Raw genomic sequence first — 5378 nt, forward strand, 5'->3', positions numbered from 1 at the left:
CTCTTTCCACACTCTGAACATTCAAAAGGCTTCTCCGTTATGTGGGTTCTTAGATGCAGTTGAAGATTGCCACTCTGACTGAATCTCTTTCCACACTCGGAGCATTCAAAAGGCTTCTCCCCTGTGTGGGTTCTTAGATGCCGTTGAAGATGGCCACTTTGACTGAATCTCTTTCCACACTCTGGGCATTCAAAAGGCTTCTCCCCTATGTGGGTTTTTTGATGCAGCTGAAGATTGCCACTCTGACTGAATCTCTTTCCACACTCTGAGCATTCAAAAGGCTTCTCCCCTGTGTGGGTTCTTAGATGCTGCTGAAGACTGCCACTCTGACTGAATCCCTTTCCGCACTCTGAGCATTCAAAAGGCCTCTCCCCTTTGTGGGTTTTTTGATGCTGTTGAAGACTGCCACACTGTCTGAATCTCTTTCCACACTCTGAGCATTCAAAAGGCTTCTCCGCTGTGTGGGTTGTATGATGCCTTTGAAGAGTACCACTGCAACTGAATCTCTTTCCGCACTCTGAGCATTCAAAAGGCCTCTCCCCTGTGTGGGTTCTTTGATGCCGTTGAAGATTACCACTCTGACTGAATCTCTTTCCACACTCCGAGCATTCAAAAGGCTTCTCCCCTATGTGGGTTTTTTGATGCAGCTGAAGATTGCCACTCTGACTGAATCTCTTTCCACACTCTGAGCATTGAAAAGGCTTCTCCCCTGTGTGGGTTCTTAGATGCTGCTGAAGTGTGCCACTGCCACTTAATCTCTTCCCACACTCTGAGCACTCAAAATTCTTCTCTCCTGTGTGGATTCTTTGGTGCACAAGGAGCTGTGATCTATATCTGAAGTACTTTCTGCACCAGAAGCATTTACGTGCATTTACTATACTGTGCTTTGGAAAATGTATATTACCTTTTCCTCCTTCAGAGAACGCCATTCCAGTCTCTGAGCAAATAAATAGCCTCTCTCCTGAAGAAATCCTTTGGTGTCGAACAAGGTCTGATTTCTTTAGGAATCTCTTGCCGCTATAAGGGTTCTCTCCTGTATGTGTTCTTTGATACCTAAAGACTTCTGCTGTTCGATTCCTGGTCTTTCCAGACTCCAGCCATTCATGTGTCTTCTTTCCACTGTGTATTCGTAAATGGACCTTATATTGGGACTGATCTGAGAAGTTCATTCCACATACCAAGCACTTGTATGTTCCCTTCACTGTATGATTTACTTTGAGGAAATCCCCCCCTTGGCAAGGAATGGATTTACTCCTCTTCTTGACCATGTGGCTTCTTTTCTCCCTCGTAGGCCCTACTTGATATCTGAAGTTTCCTCTCAAGCCTTCATTCTTGACTTCACCTGGCGATTGAGGATGCAGTTCCTCATTTTCCTCATTCCTCTGGTCATCACCTGCTGGAATAGAGAGAGACATCCTGTTAGACCCATGCAAAGGGGTCTGATCTGCAACCGAATTTCCCTCTGCACTCTAAATATTTCAGTGGCTTACTGCTTCTGTACGCTGAAGTGTACAATAATATACACTTTAAAAGTACATGAAGCCTCCTGCACAAGAGATGCTTGGTTTGGAGTCTGACCATTTATATGGCTTCTCTTCTGTGTGACTTTTTTGATGTGAAGGGCTCTTCTCCGACTGAAGCACCTTCTGCCCTGCAAGCAGTTATACAGTTTCTCTGCTAAGGGAATTTGTGTCTGAAAAATAACATTCATTGTCTGACTGAAGGTCTTTGCAAAGGCCACACTTTCCTTTCCCCTGGAGTGGATTCTCTAGTTAGGATGAAGGTCTTTGCTCCTCCTATTTTTGATTGACATTTTTTCTTGGTCTGGGATTTCATGGAAATCCCCTTCGTGGCAAGGACTGGGCTTATCGCTCCTCTTACCTGCCTGGCCTCCCTCCAGCCTCTGTGGTCCATCTCCATACTGTCCTTCGGCATCTTCATTCTTGACTTTTTCCAAAGAGAACCCTTGGACTTTCCCAGCTGTCTCCTCTACATCTGCTGCCAGAATCAAGAGAGAGTCTCAATCAGCCCTCATGCAAGAAGCCAAGGCACCAGTCAGGCACAGGCTCATGAAGGGGTGTGCAGTTCTTGTGTCAGATCTTCTTTCCTCCCAGACTGAGACGTTGGTCGCATCTGATCCCTGTCAGGCCTCCCCGTAGGGCTTTTTAAATATTCTGCCTCTCCCTCCTCTCTCCAGACTCCCGATATGTACTTTAAGGAAAAAAGCGGCAAAGGATCCTTCCCCCACTGTTCCCAGTTGACTTGTTGTACAGCTCTTTTGATTTTCTGCACTTGACCATTACATACAAGAAGTTATTAAGATGTCCGCTCCTTCAACTCCACTGAGAGTTTTCTTCCAGTTGTGAACAGAGTCAGGAGGAGGTGGTTTCCAGCCTCCCCAAAACACTTATTTTCTGGGGGAGGGAGGGGGAGCCAGGAGCTCACCAAGTGAACCCCACAGTTCAAAGGGAACCCCTCCCTGTTTTTTGGAAAAAATGCCAGGTCATAGGAGGACAGGTAGTGACCAAAGAGAAAATGAACCCTGCAGTGTAGGGCTACCTCTCTCAAGGTCAGAGCCATTTTCCTGCTATTTCTCAGCCGATCTCTGCATCTCAGCCGGGCCTGTCTATTGTCTAACGTGCAGCCGTGTCTGGATCATCCAGGCATTTCTGCCTTTCCTAACAACACAGAGTCAGCCTGTCTCTCTGGAAAAAAGGGTGTCTTATTGTCAGCAAGAGAGAGCCAGAAGACTGGTGTTCGGGCCTCACGGTCATTAACTTTTTACAGGAGAGTCAGGCCCTCTGGAAGCCCATCCCAGAGGAACATGCAGTGTCAAAAAGTCCACATGAGACTCCAGAAGAGTGTCCCATTCCATTCTCCCCAAACACCTGCAATATGCAGGGAACACACAGGAAGCGTGCAGATATGCACGTCTTCAGCATGACCAGGGTGATGTAATGTAAGTCCTGGAAAGTTAGTTTGGCAGAACTTTAGAGCAGCAGAGGGTTGTCATCGTTGTCATCCCTCTTTCCTGGGGACACGGGGAGATGGTGCCGGCCAGCCGTGGAGAAACCCAGGCATTGCAGTGCACTGACTGGACTGGTATACTTGGCTTTTCTGTGTGTGTGTTTCTGTGGCAGGCGCTTTCCTGCCTCAAGAGGGGGGAAGGGGCTTTGCCTTTGGGAAGGAGTTGGTCGCTTGCCTCTTGGGGAGACGGAAGGCGGCTACAGTGCTTTCTCTATCCTGTTGTGGCTCAAACAAACTGTGTTTCAACTGAGAACTGAAACTGTGTTTCAACTGAGAACCTGACTCTGTGTTTACTGGGCTGAAAGTTTCAGTGGGGATCCCCTTGAATAACACACGATCTGCCCTCTTGGGGTGAGGACTGATTCCCCTCTCCACAACAGAGGGTGCTGTGTGTTTTGGCTGAAGCCACTTAAACCTGGGTTTCAGTGTTAACTGGTGGGACTACCCGCTACAGGCCACCCCTGCAAGGTAGTACAGCTCCAAGGAAATCACTCAGACCCATCTCCATCTAACAGAAAGGCCTGAATCCATCAAGGGGACTGCTGTAGAAATGTTTTGATGTGCCTTTGGCCTCGTCAAGCAGGGCGGTTCTTAGGTAACAACCCCCCCTCCCCCCCGTTTTCCTGGCATATCCAGTATTTGAGGACAGTGCAGCCCCTCAAGAGCCACAGCTGAGCTCAGCCTCAGAAGGTGCTTCCGCGCCTCCACATTCCAGGCCCCAGAAGGCCTCCCTCCCTCCGTACTCAGCGGCCTTGATCATTCTACCAAACCAAGAGTTGCTTAAAAGAGGAAAGTTCCCGTGGGTATCCGTTGCCCGTTCCCCTGACATAACTGTGGAGGATACTCACTTGCAGCCAGCTCTTTTGGGAAGGAAATAGTCTCTTGAGATCTTCCTGAGAAACTCTCCAGCCATTCTTCAGATACAAGTCCTTTGTCTGTCTCCAGGATAGTGTCTCTTACATTCCTGGCTTCTTTGGCAGAGTGAGAGAGAGAGAGAGAGACATACAGAGGGGGAAGGAAAAGAAGCCAAAGAAGATAAAAAAATCTTCTGGAAGTACAGAAACACGGTCAAGATGAAAGCTCAGAATCCTGAGCACTATAAGGGGGATGGATCCGATACAGACCACACTCAGAGCTGATGGCCGTAATCTCATCTCAGGGAAGGGCATGTCTATGAATGTGAGAAGACTCAGTACCTTCTGGCTTAAACTTATCTATCAACAACTATAAATCTTACTGCTTCGTAATATCCTCAGACGGCTTTCCTTGGGTGCCTCTTACTCATCCAACAAATCGTCTCAGTCCTTCCGCTTGGACGGCGTGGCCTGCAGCAGTATCCAAGCACCCACAGAAACAGCCACCCCTTATCTTAAGCGGGCTTCCAATCCATAAGGAAAGCTGCTGGGCGTTTTCCTTTTCTTCCTTTTCTAATACTCCCAGCCCAATCAAGGGCTAAAAAGCTAATTAACACCCGGGGCATGGGAGATCAGGAAAAGAAGAAAAAACCTTAGAAAACGACCCCCCCCCCCAAGGCCACCCTCCATGCAATGCAAGCCGCCTGGCAGGTGCTGTCAGTTAGCAGGGCAAGGGCTCCAAATGTGCCCAAATCCTTGCAAACACTGGGAACCCTGCCCTGCCAGAGCCTCAGGAACCGCCAGCTTCCTTTCAGCTGGTTGTTAAGGTTGGCAACTGAGAAATGGGGATCCGGTCTCTTTCAGAGTCCTTCTGAGGGCCTCTCAGCCCCACCTTCGGCCTCACGCCAGGGCACGCTCTCTGGCTCAGGTGAGGGCCACGACACTGGCCAAGCGGAACCATCGATTCCTTTCCCACCCCACCTCCTTGAGGCCCCCAGTAGGGGGGAGGTAGCTGGGCAGTCCTCACAACCACACGTTGCTCTTCAATATTTTGATGCATGCATCACCCCAGTGGCCTCTGGCAGCTACGAAAGCTCCTTACCCAGAGAGGCCACACTCCCATAGGTCTCCAGCATGACGTCCCTGTAGAGAGCTCTTTGGCCAGGAGCCAGCAGGGCCCACTCCGCCTCGGTGAAATACACGGCCACCTCCTCAAAGGAAAATGGTGCCTGAAAGAAAAGGCAGGTTCCCTCGTCAGAGATCGTTCCAGGCAGAGACCACACTCTCTACGGGGGCATTCTGGGAGGGTGGAGGAGGTAGAGTTTGCTGTGTGTAAAGGCAGTGGGATTTGGAGCCTCCCTCTCCTCAGTCAGCAGGACCAACCCACTCACCCCCCCTTCCCCCCCCCCCCCACCTGGACCAGACGTGGAGCAGCTGTTTCCGCTCTTCTGCAAAGACGAAAGCTTGACAACATCTCTTCACTGCCTGCAAGGGAGA

Source organism: Gekko japonicus, unplaced genomic scaffold, assembly GCF_001447785.1.
Source record: "Gekko japonicus isolate JY-2015 unplaced genomic scaffold, Gekko_japonicus_V1.1 scaffold2720, whole genome shotgun sequence".
Taxonomy (NCBI): domain Eukaryota; kingdom Metazoa; phylum Chordata; class Lepidosauria; order Squamata; family Gekkonidae; genus Gekko; species Gekko japonicus.